The sequence below is a fragment of the Cherax quadricarinatus genome, unplaced genomic scaffold, assembly GCF_038502225.1.
Source record: "Cherax quadricarinatus isolate ZL_2023a unplaced genomic scaffold, ASM3850222v1 Contig19, whole genome shotgun sequence".
NCBI classification, from domain to species: Eukaryota; Metazoa; Arthropoda; class Malacostraca; order Decapoda; family Parastacidae; genus Cherax; species Cherax quadricarinatus.
This window is the reverse complement of record NW_027195045.1, coordinates 13,158-35,953: the sequence shown is the minus strand read 5'-3', so window position 1 is coordinate 35,953 and position 22,796 is coordinate 13,158. Positions and strand designations below refer to the sequence as shown.

General features: G+C 46.2%; 1 non-coding gene across 1 annotated transcript; it reads left to right on the top strand.

Annotated features, from left to right (window-relative positions):
* Positions 1-684: 684 nt before the first annotated feature.
* LOC138851148 (U6 spliceosomal RNA) lies at positions 685-791 on the top strand. Its single transcript, XR_011391014.1, has one exon. It is a non-coding gene; the product is annotated as a U6 spliceosomal RNA (small nuclear RNA).
* Positions 792-22,796: the final 22,005 nt, after the last annotated feature.

The following is a 22,796-nucleotide window of genomic DNA, read 5'->3' as shown; positions in this document are numbered from 1 at the left end:
AATAGTGATAAAGTTTGTTCTGTTATTGTGTTGTAAATAATGAGTGTATATTTGAACAATGCACCTTACATTGGTCTCACAGGCCACATAAGTTACCTGGAAAAGAAAAATATTGAAAAATGCAAGAAACCTTTGAATTAGAGTAAATAAAAGAATACCGGGCGGGCGGCAGTCGCCGCTGTTGCCATACGCACGTCGATTTCTGCAAACTTTGCAGCTCTATATCTCGGTAAGTACTGATGGCAAAAATTTTTTTTTAGGCTTAAAACACTAGTAAAAATATTCCTAACATTTTCATAAGAAAAAATAATTTTTTTTTTTTTCGAATATTTGGCGACATAGAATGACAGTTTCAGACAGGGCCCTGAAACAGTCAAAGGGTTAATTGCATTGAAATGATTTTCAGACAATATTAAACAAAATGTGTTTGAATTTCTGATGATAAAGTTTTAGGAATATCTCAAATATTTTTTATTTTGTTGGGGGGTAAAAGTCAGATATTTTGGTCAATGTCAAAAAGCCTACCCAATGTATTTTTTTTTTCACCATGATAATAAGATATATTAGATGAATTGCATACACCAAAAATTCGTCTTAGATGTATTCTAACAGTTGTGATTGTCGGAAGTGCCATTTGTAGTGCCACTCGTAGTAGCTAGGAATGATAACCTTAACTCCATATTTGTACTTGCTTCGGCAGTACATATACTAAAATTGGAACGATACAGAGAAGATTAGCATGGCCCCTGCGCAAGCATGACAAGCAAAAACGTGAAGGGTTCCACATTGTCCTGTTTGTTCTCGGGCCGTGTGGACCTACTGCGCAAACGCTTCTCAGTTACCTGGCTGCAGTGGTGTAGGGTGTTGTCGCACCTCTGTTGACACCTCCGGAAAATTACTGCTGTCAACATGGCGGTTTCTCATAGACACCGGATTTAATACTATTGGTATTTAGCTACTCCAGGGGATGATTTCGCCTAGTTCAGGGCAGGTTCTCTTACCTAAGATCATTACCTGGAGAGAGTTCCGGGGGTCAACGCCCCCGCGGCCCAGTCTGTGACCAGGCCTCCTAGAGAGATGTATGGAATTCAAGATGGAGAATTATATATAGTGGCTTTAAATGGAGCGCATAGAATCTTCGTGAACCTGCTCACTGCAACGGTATATGAATCGTTGGTTACTCATTTTCAGGACGTGAGTCTTGATGTTACACCTGCTGTAGGTGTGAGAATGAGTGATGTATCCAGGCATTATACCTGGATAAAGTTACGTAACGTTCCCTTTGAGGCGAATGAAGCTGATATCAGAAAAGTCTTCGAGAAATATGGGACAGTTCATTTTGCCCAGCATGGTATGTGGGTAGCAGGCGCCTACGCAGGTTTGCCAGAAGGTACTTTTAACCTTAAAATGATATTGAGACATCTCATACCATCTTACGTTTATCTTCAGGAATTCAGGACACAGGTCATGGTTTTATATCCCGGGCAAAGGCGTACATGTTGCCTATGTGGTATGACCACATAGCTGCAGCATGTGAGAAGAGAAGACGCATGCCTGAACCTGTGGTAGAAGACACAGCCCCTGTCTTATGGGTGGCAGGTGAAGATCAATCACCTGAGGGAGGGCGTGGTTGTTTGTGGAGTGAGATGGTGGAGCAAGCTTTTAGGGCTGGGGGTGATTCCCCCCCCCCCTCAGTTCCCTGCCCCAGAATTTCCTTCAGTGATTCCTGCAGGGATGGTACCATGGGAGGAAGTGTTGGAAATAGAGGAAGAATTGGAGGAAGTTTTGAAGACCTTGTCACTGCCTGAGGAGGACGTTACATCTGAGCAAGAAGTAGCTGGAGAGTTATCTCTTCCAGCTTGTCAACGATATTAGAATTTGGGGAATGATGATGTGGCGGAGACGTCAGTGGGATTAATAAATCATTGTAAGGTGGATGTTGAGGTTCACCGTGAGGCTTCCCCAGACCATGTTATGGGGGACATGATTATAACAAGGAAACGGGCAGCTACGTCAGACTCAGATGATGTACTGACGCCAGCGCAGAGGCCTGGGAAGCAGACTGGGGTGGTAGGAGAGGGAAGAGGTGGCGATGGGGGAGTTCATGATAGGAGACATCGGAAGAAGGGAGGGGGGAAAGAAGGTATTGTGAAGATATACAGAAATACTAATTCTAGTGGTGAAAAGAGTGAGAAGAGGCAGGGGTGGAAAATTTAAGAGGTCTTGGGTGTATGACTGTCAATGCTAATGGCTTATGTAGCAGAATAAAGACAGAATGGTTGTGCATGTTTCTTAATAAATATAGAGTGGATGTTGTATTCCTCCAGGAATATAATTTCAAGGAGGGTAAGGTGTTAGAGGTAGCAGGTTGTCAAGTAATGACCCTGCCAACTACCCATTTAAAAGGTGGTGTGGGTATTTTAATAAAGGAGACAAGCCCGATTATTTTGCAGAGAAGTGAGGGGGGGTGGGAGAGTGTTGTGTGTGAATGGGTCGTGGATGGGTAAGCGTGTATCTTTTGTGAGTGTGTATGAGCCTGCGGAGAATAGCATGCAGGTAAGGATTTTGCGTGCGAAGATCTTGTCTATTTTTTGCGTGCACTTCTGGAAGTAGCAATAGTGGGGGGTGACTAGAATTGCGTTATAAGGGCGGCTGATGTAGAACCAAAAGGGGCAGGACCCATGTCTATAACTTTAATGGATTTGATGAGGGACGTTAGGTTATGTGATGCATTTGGGGGTGTGGGAAACAGAACATACTTTTGTTAGGAGGGGATAAGATGAGGAGGTACTTGTGCCTCCTCCCATGGGAGATTTAGGTCTCAGACACTCCCTAAAGAGGGAGCCAAGGCCGGGCCACCACTTGGAAAAGGCCCAGGCCGGGAAAATACCGGCGAATATTTAATAATAATAATAATCTATGGCCAGGATCGACACCATGCCTAACCCTTCTAGGGTAGGGTAGGTGCCTGAGCCCGAGCCTTTAGCTCATAAGACTGTCATTCCCATTTGTCCCCTTCTGGCGGGGATGGCAGACCAGAGAGGCCTAGCTTGTGGCTAGGCCTAGGGACAGTTAGTCCCAAGGATGAGGAGGTACTTGTGCCTCCTCCCATGGGAGACTTAGGTCTCAGACACTCCCTAAAGAGGGAGCCAAGGCCGGGCCACCACTTGGAAAAGGCCCGGACCGGGAGAATACCTGGAGTTTACCTGGAGAGAGTTTCGGGGGTCAACGCCCCCGCGGCCCGGTCTGTGACCAGGCCTCCTGGTGGATCAGCGCCTGATCAACCAGGCTGTTGCTGCTGGCTGCACACAAACCAACGTACGAGCCACAGCCCAGCTGATCAGGAACTGACTTTAGGTGCTTGTCCAGTGCCAGCTTGAAGACTGCCAGGGGTCTGTTGGTAATCCCCCTTATGTGTGCTGGGAGGCAGTTGAACAGTCTCGGGCCCCTGACACTTATTGTATGGTCTCTTAACGTGCTAGTGACACCCCTGCTTTTCATTGGGGGGATGGTGCATCGTCTGCCAAGTCTTTTTGCTTTCGTAGTGAGTGATTTTCGTGTGCAAGTTCGGTACTAGTCGCTCTAGGATTTTCCAGGTGTATATAATCATGTATCTCTCCCTCCTGCGTTCCAGGGAATACAGGTTTAGAAACCTCAAGCGCTCCCAGTAATTGAGGTGTTTTATCTCCGTTATGCGCGCCGTGAAAGTTCTCTGTACATTTTCTAGGTCGGCAATTTCACCTGCCTTGAAAGGTGCTGTTAGAGTGCAGCAATATTCCAGCCTAGATAGAACAAGTGACCTGAAGAGTGTCATCATGGGCTTGGCCTCCCTAGTTTTGAAGGTTCTCATTATCCATCCTGTCATTTTTCTAGCAGATGCGATTGATACAATGTTATGGTCCTTGAAAGTGAGATCCTCCGACATAATCACTCCCAGGTCTTTGACGTTGGTGTTTCGCTCTATTTTGTGGCCAGAATTTGTTTTGTACTCTGATGAAGATTTAATTTCCTCATGTTTACCATATCTGAGTAATTGAAATTTCTCATCGTTGAACTTCATATTGTTTTCTGCAGCCCACTGAAAGATTTGGTTGATGTCCGCCTGGAGCCTTGCAGTGTCTGCAATGGAAGACACTGTCATGCAGATTCGGGTGTCATCTGCAAAGGAAGACACGGTGCTGTGGCTGACATCCTTGTCTATGTCGGATATGAGGATGAGGAACAAGATGGGAGCTAGTACTGTGCCTTGTGAAACAGAGCTTTTCACCGTAGCTGCCTCGGACTTTACTCTGTTGACGACTACTCTCTGTGTTCTGTTAGTGAGGAAATTATAGATCCATCGACCGACTTTTCCTGTTATTCCTTTAGCACGCATTTTGTGCGCTATTACGCCATGGTCACACTTGTCGAAGGCTTTTGCAAAGTCTGTATATATTACATCTGCATTCTTTTTGTCTTCTAGTGCATTTAGGACCTTGTCGTAGTGATCCAGTAGTTGAGACAGACAGGAGCGACCTGTTCTAAACCCATGTTGCCCTGGGTTGTGTAACTGATGGGTTTCTAGATGGGTGGTGATCTTGCTTCTTAGGACCCTTTCAAAGATTTTTATCATATGGGATGTTAGTGCTATTGGTCTGTAGTTCTTTGCTGTTGCTTTACTGCCCCCTTTGTGGAGTGGGGCTATGTCTGTTGTTTTTAGTAACTGAGGGACGACCCCCGTGTCCATGCTCCCTCTCCATACCTGGAGTTTACCTGGAGAGAGTTCCGGGGGTCAACGCCCCCGCGGCCCGGTCTGAGACCAGGCCTCCTGGTGGATCAGAGCCTGATCAACCAGGCTGTTGCTGCTGGCTGCACGCAAACCAACGTACGAGCCACAGCCCGGCTGATCCGGAACTGACTTTAGGTGCTTGTCCAGTGCCAGCTTGAAGACTGTCAGGGGTCTGTTGGTAATCCCCCTTATGTGTGCTGGGAGGCAGTTGAACAGTCTCGGGCCCCTGACACTTATTGTATGGTCTCTTAACGTGCTAGTGACACCCCTGCTTTTCATTGGGGGGATGGTGCATTGTCTGCCAAGTCTTTTGCTTTCGTAGTGAGTGATTTTCGTGTGCAAGTTCGGTACTAGTCCCTCTAGGATTTTCCAGGTGTATATAATCATGTATCTTTCCCTCCTGCGTTCCAGGGAATACAGGTTTAGGAACCTCAAGCGCTCCCAATAATTGAGGTGTTTTATCTCCGTTATGCGCGCCGTGAAAGTTCTCTGTACATTTTCTAGGTCGGCAATTTCACCTGCCTTGAAAGGTGCTGTTAGTGTGCAGCAATATTCCAGCCTAGATAGAACAAGTGACCTGAAGAGTGTCATCATGGGCTTGGCCTCCCTAGTTTTGAAGGTTCTCATTATCCATCCTGTCATTTTTCTAGCAGATGCGATTGATACAATGTTATGGTCCTTGAAGGTGAGATCCTCCGACATGATCACTCCCAGGTCTTTGACGTTGGTGTTTCGCTCTATTTTGTGGCCAGAATTTGTTTTGTACTTTGATGAAGATTTAATTTCCTCATGTTTACCATATCTGAGTAATTGAAATTTCTCATCGTTGAACTTCATATTGTTTTCTGCAGCCCACTGAAAGATTTGGTTGATGTCTGCCTGGAGCTTTGCAGTGTCTGCAATGGAAGAAACTGTCATGCAGATTCGGGTGTCATCTGCAAAGGAAGACACGGTGCTGTGGCTGACATCCTTGTCTATGTCGGATATAAGGATGAGGAACAAGATGGGAGCGAGTACTGTGCCTTGTGGAACAGAGCTTTTCACCTTAGCTGCCTCGGACTTTACTCTGTTGACGACTACTCTCTGTGTTCTGTTAGTGAGGAAATTATAGATCCATCGACCGACTTTTCCTGTTATTCCTTTAGCAGGCATTTTGTGCGCTATTACGCCATGGTCACACTTGTGATAGGGGCTTCTTGCAGTTCTTGATGAACACAGAGTTCCATGAGTCTGGCCCTGGGGCAGAGTGCATGGGCATGTCATTTATCGCCTGTTCGAAGTCATTTGGCGTCAGGATAACATCGGATAGGCTTGTGTTAATCAAATTTTGTGGCTCTCTCATAAAAAATTCATTTTGATCTTCGACTCTCAGTCTGGTTAGCGGCTTGCTAAAAACTGAGTCATATTGGGACTTGAGTAGCTCACTCATTTCCTTGCTGTCATCTGTGTAGGACCCATCTTGTTTAAGTAGGGGCCCAATACTGGACGTTGTTCTCGATTTTGATTTGGCATAGGAGAAGAAATACTTTTGGTTTCTTTCGATTTCATTTATGGCTTTTAGTTCTTCCCGCGATTCCTGACTCCTAAAGGATTCTTTTAGCTTAAGTTCGATGCTTGCTATTTCTCTGACCAGTGTCTCCCTGCGCATTTCAGATATATTGACCTCTTTTAGCCGCTCTGTTATTCTTTTCCGTCGCCTGTAAAGGGAGCGCCTGTCTCTTTCTATTTTACATCTACTCCTCCTTTTTCTTAGAGGAATAAGCCGGCGAATCTTTAATAATAATAATAATAATCGTGAGGCAGTAGGTAAAATGAAAGGGGGTAAGGCAGCCGGGATTGATGGGATAAAGATAGAAATGTTAAAAGCAGGTGGGGATATAGTTTTGGAGTGGTTGGTGCAATTATTTAATAAATGTATGGAAGAGGGTAGGGTACCTAGGGATTGGCAGAGAGCATGCATAGTTCCTTTGTATAAAGGCAAAGGGGATAAAAGAGAGTGCAAAAATTATAGGGGGATAAGTCTGTTGAGTGTACCTGGTAAAGTGTATGGTAGAGTTATAATTGAAAGAATTAAGAGTAAGACGGAGAATAGGATAGCAGATGAACAAGGAGGCTTTAGGAAAGGTAGGGGGTGTGTGGACCAGGTGTTTACAGTGAAACATATAAGTGAACAGTATTTAGATAAGGCTAAAGAGGTCTTTGTGGCATTTATGGATTTGGAAAAGGCGTATGACAGGGTGGATAGGGGGGCAATGTGGCAGATGTTGCAAGTGTATGGTGTAGGAGGTAGGTTACTGAAAGCAGTGAAGAGTTTTTACGAGGATAGTGAGGCTCAAGTTAGAGTATGTAGAAAAGAGGGAAATTTTTTCCGAGTAAAAGTAGGCCTTAGACAAGGATGTGTGATGTCACCGTGGTTGTTTAATATATTTATAGATGGGGTTGTAAGAGAAGTAAATGCGAGGGTCTTGGCAAGAGGCGTGGAGTTAAAAGATAAAGAATCACACACAGGGTGGGAGTTGTCACAGCTGCTCTTTGCTGATGACACTGTGCTCTTGGGAGATTCTGAAGAGAAGCTGCAGAGATTGGTGGATGAATTTGGTAGGGTGTGCAAAAGAAGAAAATTAAAGGTGAATACAGGAAAGAGTAAGGTTATGAGGATAACAAAAAGATTAGGTGATGAAAGATTGAATATCAGATTGGAGGGAGAGAGTATGGAGGAGGTGAACGTATTCAGATATTTGGGAGTGGACGTGTCAGCGGATGGGTCTATGAAAGATGAGGTGAATCATAGAATTGATGAGGGAAAAAGAGTGAGTGGTGCACTTAGGAGTCTGTGGAGACAGAGAACTTTGTCCTTGGAGGCAAAGAGGGGAATGTATGAGAGTATAGTTTTACCAACGCTCTTATATGGGTGTGAAGCATGGGTGATGAATGTTGCAGCGAGGAGAAGGCTGGAGGCAGTGGAGATGTCATGTCTGAGGGCAATGTGTGGTGTGAATATAATGCAGAGAATTCGTAGTTTGGAAGTTAGGAGGAGGTGCGGGATTACCAAAACTGTTGTCCAGAGGGCTGAGGAAGGGTTGTTGAGGTGGTTCGGACATGTAGAGAGAATGGAGCGAAACAGAATAACTTCAAGAGTGTATCAGTCTGTAGTGGAAGGAAGGCGGGGTAGGGGTCGGCCTAGGAAGGGTTGGAGGGAGGGGGTAAAGGAGGTTTTGTGTGCGAGGGGCTTGGACTTCCAGCAGGCATGCGTGAGCGTGTTTGATAGGAGTGAATGGAGACAAATGGTTTTTAATACTTGACGTGCTGTTGGAGTGTGAGCAAAGTAACATTTATGAAGGGATTCAGGGAAACCGGCAGGCCGGACTTGAGTCCTGGAGATGGGAAGTACAGTGCCTGCACTCTGAAGGAGGGGTGTTAATGTTGCAGTTTAAAAACTGTAGTGTAAAGCACCCTTCTGGCAAGACAGTGATGGAGTGAATGATGGTGAAAGTTTTTCTTTTTCGGGCCACCCTGCCTTGGTGGGAATCACCCAGTGTGATAATAAATAAATAAATAATAATCTATGGCCAGCATCGACACCATGCCCAGCCCTTCTAGGGTAGGGTAGGTGCCTGAGCCGGAGCTTTTAGCTCATAAGACTGTCATTCCCATTAGCCCCCTTGGGGCGGGGATGGCAGACCAGAGAGGCCTAGCTTGTGGCTAGGCCTGGGGACAGTTGGTCCCAAAGATGAGGAGGTACTTTTGCCTCCTCCCATGGGAGACTTAGGTCTCAGACACTCCCTAAAGAGGGAGCCAAGGCCGGGCCACCACTTGGACAAGGCCCGGGCCGGGAGAATACCGGCTAATCTTTAACTAACTAACTAGGTGACGTAACAAACGTTAGTGTAGCAGCGGCTGGTGTGCAGTGCAATGGAGGCCCAAAGCAGGCCCTCGCAGCAGCTTTAGCGGAGGGGGGGCGGATGACGTCCAATGACTGGAGGTTTTTTTTTTTTTTTTTTTATATATTTTATTTAAAACCAATACAGTTTAACATAAAAATAAAGAAACAGTATGGATATCAATCAAATTAACTGACAAACGGATTGCACCTATATGCTCGCAAGATATTGCTGCCAAACATACAACAAGAACTTACGCCAAGAAAATAACTAAAAAAAAAATACTGTCACAGGGTCATGAATTGACATATATACACATTCATTAATGCAAAACCTTGCATATATATAAATTGTACATATAACATGACATCTGACAAAGGCTCAATACACTTGAACATAAAATATACAAAGAAGTTATGTCAGTTAAATCCCATCCTTCGCATTAATCAAAAAGCCAAAACCTAACATCATAATCTTACTAGAACATCTACATATGTATCCCTAACAATACAGCTTTACATATACTAACATACGAAAAAAAACATAAACCGTCTAGATAAGTCTGTATACCATACAGACTAAAACTTAACATCAAGAACTTAGCCTTGACACCAAACCGGTATCAGGGTACAGACCATAATTATAAACTTTAAAAAGAATCGAGTCATACATATATAAAGTATTACATAACGTCTGACCCATGACAAAGGCTCAATACAATAGAAAGGGATATATATACTATATACACACACCCACACACACACACACCCACACACGTACACACAAAAAGTTTCACAAAATCACATTAATCAGATGCACTGTATGCACAAAGCAAAACAGTATTTAAGTATATCTCATCGTGCAAAAACTCAGCACGTAACATACATACAAACTAAAACACAATAGGGGGGTTTGTAAAAAAAAAGAACCCGGCCAGTGAGAGTGACCTTCAAGGCAGAAGCGACTCGGACCAGGATCCTGCAGGAGAAAGCACGATTAAGGGACATGACGGCATACAGGAAGGTGTATCTCGACCGCGACAGAACACAAGAAGAAAGGAAGAAACTGAGAGAGATGGTACAAAGGCGAAAGGAGGAAAGAGATTGGATGGAGAAGACAGACAGGAGATCCCAGACCAAGGAAGAAGATCAAATACAGCCTCCCTCACAACTTCCTATAGAAGCCTCCCAACCAGGTCAACCCCAGTGCAACCAAACACTCTAAATCAAAACACCCATGCCACATCCAATGCCCCCACCCACTACATTACAAACTCCACCCCCACAGCAACAACCCATAGTTCCTTACGAGGTCTCCCATTTCCACAACCCCAATATACCTCCCAGACCACAGTCTTAGAAAAGAAGTTGAAGGTGTGGTATACAAATGCAGATGGAATAACAAACAAGTATGAGGAGTGGCACGAAAGAATCAAAGAGACATCACCAGACATAATAGCACTCACAGAAACAAAACTCACCAGAATAATAACAGATTTAATCTTTCCATCCGGATATCAAATCCTCAGGAAAGACAGAGGGAGGAGAGGGGGAGGAGGAGTTGCACTGCTCATTAAAAACCAGTGGGGTTTTGAGAAAATGGAAGGAATGGATGGCATGGGCGAAAGGGACTACTTAGTAGGAACAATCCAGTCTGAGGGACATAAGGTGATAATTGCAGTAATGTACAACCCACCACAGAACTGCAGGAGGCCAAGAGAAGAATACGATGAGAGCAACAGAGCAATGATCGACACACTAGCCGAGGTGGCCGGGAGAGCACACATGGGGGGAGCAAAGTTACTAGTTATGGGTGATTTCAATCACAAGGAGATTGACTGGGAAAACCTGGAGCCCCATGGGGGTCCCGAAACATGGAGAGCCAAGATGATGGATGTGGTACTGGAGAACCTCATGCATCAACATGTTAGAGACACTACCAGAGAGAGAGGAGAGGATGAACCAGCAAGGTTGGACCTTGTATTCACCATGAGTAGTTCGGACATCGAGGGTATCATGTATGAAAGGCCCCTGGGAGCTAGTGATCATGTGGTTCTGTGCTTCGACTACATAGTTGAGCTCCAAGTGGAGAGAGTAGCAGGAATAGGCTGGGAAAAACCAAACTACAAAAGGGGGAACTACTCAGGCATGAGGAACTTCCTTCAAGACATTCAGTGGGAGAGGGAACTGACAGGAAAACCAGTACAAGAAATGATGGACTATGTAGCAACAAAATGCAAGGACGCAGAGGAGAGGTTTGTTCCCAAGGGAAACAGAAATAATGGGAAGAACAGAACGAGTCCTTGGTTCACCCAAAGGTGTAGGGAGGCAAAAACTAGGTGTACTAGAGAATGGAAAAGGTACAGAAGACAGAGAACTCAGGAAAATAAAGAAATCAGCTGAAGAGCCAGAAACGAATATGCACAGATAAGAAGGGAGGCTCAGAGACAATATGAAAATGACATAGCATCAAAAGTAAAGACTGACCCGAAGCTGTTGTACAGCCACATCAGGAGGAAAACAACAGTCAAGGACCAGGTAATCAGACTGAGGAAGGGTGATGGGGAATTCACAAGAAACGACCGAGAGGTATGTCAGGAGCTCAACACAAGATTTAAAGAGGTATTTACAGTGGAAACCAGTAGGACTCCAAGAAATCAGAACAGGGGGGCACACCAGCAAGTGCTAGATGAGGTACATATAACCAAGGAGGAGGTGAAGAAGCTGCTATGCGAACTTGACACCTCAAAGGCGGTGGGACCAGACAACATCTCTCCATGGGTCCTTAAAGAGGGAGCAGAGATATTGTGTGAGCCATTAACAAAGATCTTCAACACATCATTTGAAACTGGGCAACTCCCTGAGGTATGGAAAATGGCAAATGTAGTCCCAATTTTTAAAAAGGGAGACGGACATGAGGCACTAAACTACAGACCTGTATCACTAACGTGTATAGTATGCAAGATCATGGAGAAGATCATCAGGAGGAGAGTGGTGGGGCACCTGGAAAGAAACAAGTGTATAATTGACAACCAGCATAGTTTCAGGGAAGGAAAATCCTGTGTCACAAACCTACTAGAGTTTTATGACAAGGTGACAGAAGTAAGACAAGAGAGAGAGGGGTGGATCGATTGTGTATTTTTGGACTGCAAGAAGGCCTTCGACACAGTTCCTCACAAGAGGTTACTGCAAAAGCTAGAGGACCAGGCACACATAACAGGAAAGGCACTGCAATGGATCAGAGAATATCTGACAGGGAGGCAACAACGAGTCATGGTACGCGACGAGGTGTCAGAGTGGGCGCCTGTGACAAGCGGGGTTCCACAGGGGTCAGTCCTAGGACCTGTGCTGTTCTTGGTATACGTGAACGACATAACGGAAGGGATAGACTCAGAAGTGTCCTTGTTTGCAGATGATGTGAAGTTAATGAGAAGAATCAAATCGGACGAGGATCAGGCAGGACTACAAAGAGACCTGGACAGGCTACAAGCCTGGTCCAGCAACTGGCTCCTTGAATTTAACCCTGCCAAATGCAAAGTCATGAAGATTGGGGAAGGGCAAAGAAGACCGCACACACAATATAGTTTAGATGGCCAAAGACTGCAAACCTCACTCAAGGAAAAAGATCTGGGGGTGAGTATAACACCGAACATATCTCCTGAGGCGCACATCAATCAGATAACTGCTGCAGCATACGGGCGCCTGGCAAACCTACGGATAGCGTTCCGATACCTCAGTAAGGATTCGTTTAAGACTCTGTATACCATCTACGTCAGGCCCATACTGGAGTATGCAGCACCAGTTTGGAATCCACACCTAGTCAAGCACGTCAAGAAATTAGAGAAAATGCAAAGGTTTGCAACAAGACTAGTCCCAGAGCTACGGGGATTGTCCTATGAAGAAAGGTTGAGGGAAATCGGCCTGACGACACTGGAGGCCAGGAGGGTCAGGGGAGACATGATAACGACATATAAAATACTGCGCGGAATAGACGAGGTGGACAAAGACGGGATGTTCCAGAGATGGGACACAGACACAAGAGATCACAATTGGAAGTTGAAGACTCAGATGAATCAAAGGGATGTTAGGAAGTATTTCTTCAATCATAGAGTAGTCATGCCATGGAATAGCCTAGAAGGTGATGTGGTAGAGGCAGGAACCATACATAGTCTTAAGGCGAGGTATGATAGAGCTCATGGGGCAGGGAGAGAGAGGACCTAGTAGCAATCAGCGAAGAGGCGGGGCCAGGAGCTGTGACTCGACCCCTGCAACCACAAATAGGTGAGTACAAATAGGTGAGTACACTTCATGTCTCAAATAACTTACTACTCAAGAATCGTGTCATACAAGACTGATACACATCAAATTATACATAAAAAAATCTACTATATTATACCTACATTCTGAAAAGTGTTATATCTAACATAATGAGACCTTGAGCTCTACATCCACACTTGGCTGCCATGAAGTCTCAATGAAAACCAGGAAACCTTTCCAAACCCACATTCACAACAATCTCCTGACCCCCCCCCCAAAGGAGGCGAGCCCGTTGTGACCCCCTGACTCCCTCCAACCTATGAAAACCCCTTCACTCACTCATCAATCACAGATTTACGAGAATCCCTAACGTTAGCAATCTATACCCCTCTGAGAAAGCCTGATCCCACCTCCTCCCATACAAATCTCTGTTACGACACATCGTACGACAGAACGTTACCGCAAGAACCTTCCTTCTCTCCTCACTATCCCCTCTCCCCCTCATCACCCACGACATATATATATAATCTACCATGATATAATCAAAAGCTCTTATGACACCCTCGTCTAACCCACCCGAATCTAGACTTAAAGCACCCAGAACCGACACCCCACGGCCCCCCACCCTCTGTACCAACCTACTTAACCAACACCTAACCTCCTCTAGCCTTTCACAAAAGTAAACTACATGGAACGCAGTCTCATCCCCTCCACAGATACCACACCCCCCACCCTCTACAACCTGTCTGTTTCGTAGTATCTCACCAGACGGCAGGATCCCATGCAGGAAACGAAACATCACCTCACGTGCCCGAGGGTTTACCTGGAGTTTACCTGGAGAGAGTTCCGGGGGTCAACGCCCCCGCGGCCCGGTCTGTGACCAGGCCTCCTGGTGGATCAGAGCCTGATCAACCAGGCTGTTGCTGCTGGCTGCACGCAAACCAACGTACGAGCCACAGCCCGGCTGATCCGGAACTGACTTTAGGTGCTTGTCCAGTGCCAGCTTGAAGACTGCCAGGGGTCTGTTGGTAATCCCCCTTATGTGTGCTGGGAGGCAGTTGAACAGTCTCGGGCCCCTGACACTTATTGTATGGTCTCTTAACGTGCTAGTGACACCCCTGCTTTTCATTGGGGGGATGGTGCATCATCTGCCAAGTCTTTTGCTTTCGTAGTGAGTGATTTTCGTGTGCAAGTTCGGTACTAGTCCCTCTAGGATTTTCCAGGTGTATATAATCATGTATCTCTCCCTCCTGCGTTCCAGGGAATACAGGTTTAGGAACCTCAAGCGCTCCCAATAATTGAGGTGTTTTATCTCCGTTATGCGCGCCGTGAAAGTTCTCTGTACATTTTCTAGGTCGGCAATTTCACCTGCCTTGAAAGGTGCTGTTAGTGTGCAGCAATATTCCAGCCTAGATAGAACAAGTGACCTGAAGAGTGTCATCATGGGCTTGGCCTCCCTAGTTTTGAAGGTTCTCATTATCCATCCTGTCATTTTTCTAGCAGATGCGATTGATACAATGTTATGGTCCTTGAAGGTGGGATCCTTCGACATGATCACTCCCAGGTCTTTGACGTTGGTGTTTCGCTCTATTTTGTGGCCAGAATTTGTTTTGTACTCTGATGAAGATTTAATTCCCTCATGTTTACCATATCTGAGTAATTGAAATTTCTCATCGTTGAACTTCATATTGTTTTCTGCAGCCCACTGAAAGATTTGGTTGATGTCTGCCTGGAGCTTTGCAGTGTCTGCAATGGAAGACACTGTCATGCAGATTCGGGTGTCATCTGCAAAGGAAGACACGGTGCTGTGGCTGACATCCTTGTCTATGTCGGATATGAGATGAGGAACAAGATGGGAGCGAGTACTGTGCCTTGTGGAACAGAGCTTTTCACCGTAGCTGCCTCGGACTTTACTCTGTTGACGACTACTCTCTGTGTTCTGTTAGTGAGGAAATTATAGATCCATCGACCGACTTTTCCTGTTATTCCTTTAGCACGCATTTTGTGCGCTATTACGCCATGGTCACACTTGTCCAAGGCTTTTGCAAGGTCTGTATATATTACATCTGCATTCTTTTTGTCTTCTAGTGCATTTAGGACCTTGTCGTAGTGATCCAATAGTTGAGACAGACAGGAGCGACCTGTTCTAAACCCATGTTGCCCTGGGTTGTGTAACTGATGGGTTTCTAGATGGGTGGTGATCTTGCTTCTTAGGACCCTTTCAAAGATTTTTATGATATGGGATGTTAGTGCTACTGGTCTGTAGTTCTTTGCTGTTGCTTTTTTGCCCCCTTTGTGGAGTGGGGCTATGTCTGTTGCTTTTAGTAACTGTGGCACGACCCCCGTGTCCATGCTCCCTCTCCATAGGATGGAAAAGGCTCGTGATAGGGGCTTCTTGCAGTTCTTGATGAACACAGAGTTCCATGAGTCTGGCCCTGGGGCAGAGTGCATGGGCATGTCATTTATCGCCTGTTCTAAGTCATTTGGCGTCAGGATAACATCGGATAGGCTTGTGTTAATCAAATTTTGTGGCTCATAAAAAATTCATTTTGATCTTCGACTCTCAGTCTGGTTAGCGGCTTGCTAAAAACTGAGTCATATTGGGACTTGAGTAGCTCACTCATTTCCTTGCTGTCATCTGTGTAGGACCCATCTTGTTTAAGTAGGGGCCCAATACTGGACGTTGTTCTCGATTTTGATTTGGCATAGGAGAAGAAATACTTTGGGTTTCTTTCGATTTCATTTATGGCTTTTAGTTCTTCCCGCGATTCCTGACTCCTAAAGGATTCTTTTAGCTTAAGTTCGATGATTGCTATTTCTCTGACCAGTGTCTCCCTACGCATTTCAGATATATTGACCTCTTTTAGCCGCTCTGTTATTCTTTTCCGTCGCCTGTAAAGGGAGCGCCTGTCTCTTTCTGTTTTACATCTACTCCTCCTTTTTCTTAGAGGAATAAGCCTTGTGCATACATCGAGTGCCACCGAATTAATCTGTTCTAGGCATAAGTTGGGGTCTGTGTTGCTTAGTATATCTTCCCAGCTTATATCGGTTAGGACTTGGTTTACTTGGTCCCACTTTATGTTTTTGTTATTGAAGTTGAATTTGGTGAATGCTCCCTCGTGACTAATCTCATTATTTCGGTCTGGGGCTCCGCGCATACATGACTGAACCTCAATTATGTTGTGATCTGAGTATATTGTTTTTGATATGGTGACATTTCTTATCAGATCATCATTGTTAGTGAAGATGAGGTCTAGTGTATTCTCCAGTCTAGTAGGCTCTATTATTTGCTGGTTTAAATTGAATTTTGTGTAGAGATTTAAAAACTCGCGTGTGTGAGTTTTCATCAGAGCTGCCTCCTGGTGTCATTACTGCAACAATATTATTTGCTATATTCCTCCATTTTAGGTGCCTTAAGTTGAAATCCCCCAGGAGCAAGATGTTGGGTGCAGGAGCTGGAAGGTTTTCCAGACAGTGGTCAATTTTTAACAGCTGTTCCTGGAATTGCTGGGATGTTGCATCCGGAGGCTTGTAGACTACCACAATGACTAGGTTTTGGTTCTCGACCTTTACTGCTAAAACTTCCACTACATCATTTGAGGCATTTAGCAGTTCTGTGCATACATGGGGAACAAACCCTCAACTGGGATAACGCACCTACCTACAAGTAACCTTCACAAAACCCTTATACGAACCTTTCTCAGTTCCTTAACCAACATCACAGCCCTCAAAACGATTTCGCATTCCCTCAACTCCATTCCTCGATACCACACACCCAGCCTGTCGTGTATCATTCCCAACTGCCCCGCGTTCACACCCTCACGCAACACTTCCCATTTAATAAACACACATTTAGCCCTCCGTCTGAAATCCATCAACCCCAACCCACCCTGACTTACAGGTAACATTACAACTTCCCTCCGTAACCAATCACAACGTGAACCCCACAAAAATTTATACACCCGTCTTAGAATTCCCGCAATCGCTGTCCCTGTAATTGGGAACACGGCTGCAACATGCCAAATCTTACTACACAATAAAATGTTTACGACTATCACTCGCTGTATAAGAGATAGGTGCTTGGGTCTCAGAACACCTAGACGCCCCACGATCCTTTCCAATAACCTATCCGAGTTTTCCTCCCACGCTGCAACCATGTCATGATGACACTCTTCAGGTCACTTGTTCTATCTAGGCTGGAATATTGCTGCACTCTAACAGCACCTTTCAAGGCAGGTGAAATTGCCGACCTAGAAAATGTACAGAGAACTTTCACGGTGCGCATAACGGAGATAAAACACCTCAATTACTGGGAGCGCTTGAGGTTTCTAAACCTGTATTCCCTGGAACGCAGGAGGGAGAGATACATGATTATATACACCTGGAAAATCCTAGAGGGACTAGTACCGAACTTGCACACGAAAATCACTCACTACGAAAGCAAAAGACTTGGCAGACGATGCACCATCCCCCCAATGAAAAGCAGGGGTGTCACTAGCATGTTAAGAGACCATACAATAAGTGTCAGGGGCCCGAGACTGTTCAACTGCCTCCCAGCACACATAAGGGGGATTACCAACAGACCCCTGGCAGTCTTCAAGCTGGCACTGGACAAGCACCTAAAGTCAGTTCCTGATCAGCCGGGCTGTGGCTCGTACGTTGGTTTGCGTGCAGCCAGCAGCAACAGCCTGGTTGATCAGGCGCTGATCCACCAGGAGGCCTGGTCACAGACCGGGCCGCGGGGGCATTGACCCCCGAAACTCTCTCCAGATCTCCAGATCCTTATAAATAATACCACAAATCTTTAAAAACATCGCCCATTCTTTAACAACATTACATCTCCCCCCACCCCCCTCACCCAAGAACCCAACCCCATGCACCTTGACTTCGCACTATTTACCTGCATACCTGTGGCACTTCCAAATAATTGCAGAACCTCGTCCAACACAGTGGTGTCGTCAACGTATCCAATTAAACCAGGCCAAGCCCTCCCACCCCCCACACTTCCCTCACATGGCGTACATAAGCTGCGGTCAACCATTCTATAAAAGGGGTCCTGAAACACGCAAACAATATTTGGGACATGGGGCAACCCTGTCTAAGGCCTCTACCCATTGCAATATCCCTCCCCATACACCCATTAATCTGTATCGTCATTTTCGCCCACTTGTATAGCGTATTTACCCACTCGACTATTTCCTCCCCAAAACCCTGTCTCCTAGGTATAACCTGCAAAGCTCCCCTTTCCACTCTATCATATGCTCCCTGCCAATCTAGAGCCAACAAAGCCACCCCTTCACCCCCACCCTTAGCTTCCACAAAACTTCTCAGTATCCCATGTCCTTCAATCATCGACCTTCCGGCAACCCAAACTGAGATTTTGAACCTATAACCCAATACGTCCAGTATTGGGCCCCTACTTAAACAAGATGGGTTCTACACAGATGACAGTAAGGAAATGAGTGAGCTACTCAAGTCCCAATATGACTCAGTTTTTAGCAAGCCGCTAACCAGACTGAGAGTCGAAGATCAAAATGAATTTTTTATGAGAGAGATACAAAATTTGATTAACACAAGCCTATCCAATGTTATCCTGACGCCAAATGACTTCGAACAGGCGATAAATGACATGCCCATGCACTCTGCCCCAGGGCCAGACTCATGGAACTCTGTGTTCATCAAGAACTGCAAGAAGCCCCTATCACGAGCCTTTTCCATCCTATGGAGAGGGAGCATGGACATGGGGGTCGTCCCACAGTTACTAAAAACAACAGACATACCTCTTCAAGGGGGGCTCCTTGGCGTGGTGAAGAGGCTCTTGGTCTGAGGAATTAGCCCTGTCGGTCTTCTTCCTCAGACCGAACCTAATTACCCCCCATTCTCCCCTCCCCTATCCCATCCTCCCCATCCTCCCCTTTTTCCATTCCTCCTCCTCCTCCTCACCCCTCCCTTTTGCCCTTCCTCTTTTTAGCCTTCGTGATTTCTCCCACAGGCGCGCTAGTTCCTATGTAGGGGAAAGGACACCGGGGTCCATCCCATTCCGTTGAGGTTTCTTGGCGGTGGCGTAGTTTGCCGTGGAATCTGGATTGCCTAGGGATGTCCCGATCCCTCTCCGGTATCCCGGAGTAGCTTTGGGTGTCTTTTGGGCGACGGGTGTATCTCTGGAAGCCACCTTTCGGATTCCGGGGGTGGTGGCTGAAGGAGGTATGCTTTGTGGCGGATATCCGGCCGCCCTCTCTTTTGTCCACCGAGGTAGCTCGGCAGATGTGAGGTTGCTATCCCAGATTGCTGGTTTACTGGCATGAAGGGTAGGGTATGGCACGGGTTCCATGCTGCATCTGCGCTACTAGCGGTGTCGAGTCCTCTTGGGCGCGGAGGGAGATTTCTGGCCCTTTCATTCCTCCTAGGAACTATCCCTCCCCGGTCCCCCCTTTTTTTTTTCTTTTTTTTATTTTTATTTTCTTTTCTTCTTTCTTTTTTTTTCTTAAAAACAAAAAGAAAGAAGTAACCTAACCATGGCAGCCCTAGTCCATGAACCTGGTACCCCCGGGCCCCTTCTTGATACCGCACCCCGTTCTGACCCCGCCTCATCTTTGGACCACTCTTCAGACATTCCTCATGCCTCTGTACCTATTGCCGGTGCTGTTTCCTCACCCGCTTCAGGTACTGAGGCCTCGACTGACTCCTTCGATTTATCAGACCTTCGCTCTCCTCTGACTATGCTTCCGGCCTCTCCCTCTACGGTGCGGCAATTTTCAAATCGCCGACCCGTTCCACGTCGGACCAACTCTGGTCCCACGCCTAAACGTCAACGACAATTACCTGCTGATGATACTTCTCCACCTTCACCTTCTCGTTCTTCTCAGAAACGATCGACACGTCCTTCACTACCTTTCCACGCTCAGTTTCAGACTGAACAGTGGACTAAATTCTTCACTTTACGACCAACTTCCTCTACTGCCTATCTTTCTGACCATAGTATTGGCAAGGCACTCCTACGCCATGTTGGTAAAGATATTTCTTTTCATGCTCTTAAGAGCGGTACGCGCATCATTACCGTACAGAATGCTACCCAGGCTCGTGAGCTCTCTCGTCTTTCCCATATAGATACTGTTCCTGTCACCCTTGAAAAACATCATTCCCTCAATTCTTGTAGTGGTACCGTTATTCTGCCCCATACCATAGTTCAACAAAATTTCCAGACATGTGGCACCGACATTCTAGAACAGCTGGAACTCCAAGATCTCCCAATCCTCAAGGTAGACACTTACGTTCTTCCTGCCCGTGGGCGGAGACGATACCCTAGCAATGTGGCTCGTTTAACTTTTGACAGCCGAGAACTCCCATCCTCCGTTTATATAGCAGGACATCGGTTACAAGTTCGAAAGGTGATCCCTACACCACAACAGTGTAGAAATTGCTGGCGATTTGGCCATCCAGCGAAATATTGCAGATCTATCGCCGAATGCCCAGTCTGTGGTGCCGATGACCATTCTAATACGTCTTGCAATCGATCTCCCTCTTGCCTTAACTGTCATGAGGCTCACCCTTCGTACTCTCGCCGTTGTCAGGTCTATTTAAACGAGCGGGAAATCCGTTACCTCAAAGAGACAGAAGGTCTCCCTTATGCCATGGCAGTTTCTCATCTCCGCCTCCAAGGGAGACTCCCACGTGTTTCTTATTCCCGTGTTTCAAAACGTCCCCCCACTTCTGGTATCCCATCTTCTACACCCACCTCTGTGGTTACCTCTCCCATAATCACTCCTGTATCTAATCCTTTTGCTGTCCTCGGCTCAGACGTCCCTACTTCAACGCCTCAGTCTAATCTCGCTTCTTCGAGTTCTCTCTTACAAGCCTCAGTATCGACGAGACCTCGTACGACACCTCTTCCCAATCGTCCCTCTACTTCTCAAAAGTCAAAAAAAGGTCCGGTAACACCTCCTACCCATCTTCCACCTCCTCATTTTACCCTCCCTGTCTCTGTCCCTAGTTCTTCCCCTCTCACTGGCTCAGTTACAAGTGCAGAGGTTCACCCTCCTCCTCGTAATGTACCTTCCTCCCCTGTTCCCTCCCAAGTTTCTTCCTCTTCTGCCACCTCCCAGGTTCCTGTCTCTTCTGTCCCCTGCCACGCTTCTCCAGTTCCCTCCACCCTTTCGCCCCCCCCTACCTTGGTACAGTCCAATACAGTTCCAATCTTTACTCATCCTCCCCCTACCATTCCCAATATTGTCTCCCATACGACATCTCTGAATTCCGAAACACTTGAAGCAATCTCTGAATATATTGCAGAGACCAAACCGTCAATGGACACTGATCCACCTTCCGCTCTTTCTCTCTCCTCTGCTCCATCTGCGCAACTCCTTTCTTCACAGCGCACCGTTCCTTCGCTGCTTGAACATTTTCCACTGCCTCCGCATGTGGACTTTTCTAACCCTTCTAGTCCGTAGGAACCCTTACCTGCGGATTTCAAGTATCTTTATCATTGCCAATCATGGCCTTTTTACAGTGGAATATACGCGGCCTCAGGGGTAATCGGGGTGAGCTTCAGATGTTACTCTCCCAGTTTGCCCCTGTTGGTGTTTGCTTACAGGAACCAAAATTACACTCTGCTGTTATTTCTCACATCTCAGGCTATAATTTATTGTATTCTTCAGATCCTTTTCCTGATGGGACCTTTAATGAAAGTGCCCTTCTTCTCCGCACTGATATTCCGTACCATCAGCTATTTATTCATACTTCGCTGCATTACACAGCAGCCCGTATCCACTTACATAGGTGGTATACGCTCTGTTCTTTATATCTCTCTCCTTCTCGGGCATTATCTATTCCGGATTTTGCCTTCCTTGTTTCGTCATTACCGCCACCGATTCTGTTACTTGGTGATTTTAATGCCCACCATTTCCTCTGGGGAGGGTCTCACTGTGATTCCCGTGGAATTCAGTTAGAGGCTTTTCTTGCCACCCACCCCCTCCATGTTTTAAATACAGGTACTCACACCCATTTTGATCCTCGGACTCATACTCTCTTTTGCATCGATCTCTCAGTTTGCTCTTCCTCCGCCGCATTAGACTTTACTTGGTCTGTTCTCCCGGACTTACATGACAGTGATCATTTCCCAATCATTCTTTCTTCCCCTTCATATTCGCCACCTCTTCGCACCCCACGCTGGCAATTTAATCGGGCAAATTGGAACCTTTACTCACACCTGACTGTTTTTAAAGAGGTTCTTTCTTCGTCCTCCATCGATGAGCTTTTACACCTCTTCTCGTCCTCCGTTTTCACCGCAGCTTCTCATTCTATACCCCAAACTTCGGGCAGGCATTCTCAGAAATGCGTGCCTTGGTGGTCTCCTGCTTGTGCTCGTGCAGTACGTTTGAAACGCGCTGCATGGGGCAGGTACCGGTACAATAGAACCACAGAGCGACTCCTTGATTTTAAACAGAAGCGTGCGATCGCTCGCCGTGTCATCCGTGACGCTAAACGCACTTGCTGGCGAGATTATGTCTCCACCATCACCTCTGCTTCCTCTATGAGTGCAGTCTGGAAAAAAGTACGAAAACTGAGTGGTAAATATTCTCCTGACCCGGCTCCTGTTCTGCGAGTTGCCGGTGTTGATATAGCAAACCCACTAGATGTTGCCAATGAAATTGGCAATCATCTGGTCCGTATTTCTCAGGGACTCCATCTATGCCCCTCATTTCTTTCCTCAAAGTCTGCCAGAGAGTTAGCACCCTTGGACTTTTCTTCTCTCAGAGAAGAACAGTATAATGTGCCTTTTACACTTCAAGAACTGGAGGCAACACTCTCAGCTTGTCGATCATCGGCAGCTGGGCCCGACGACATTCATATTCGTATGCTACAACATTTACATCAGTCAGCCCTTGCAGTCTT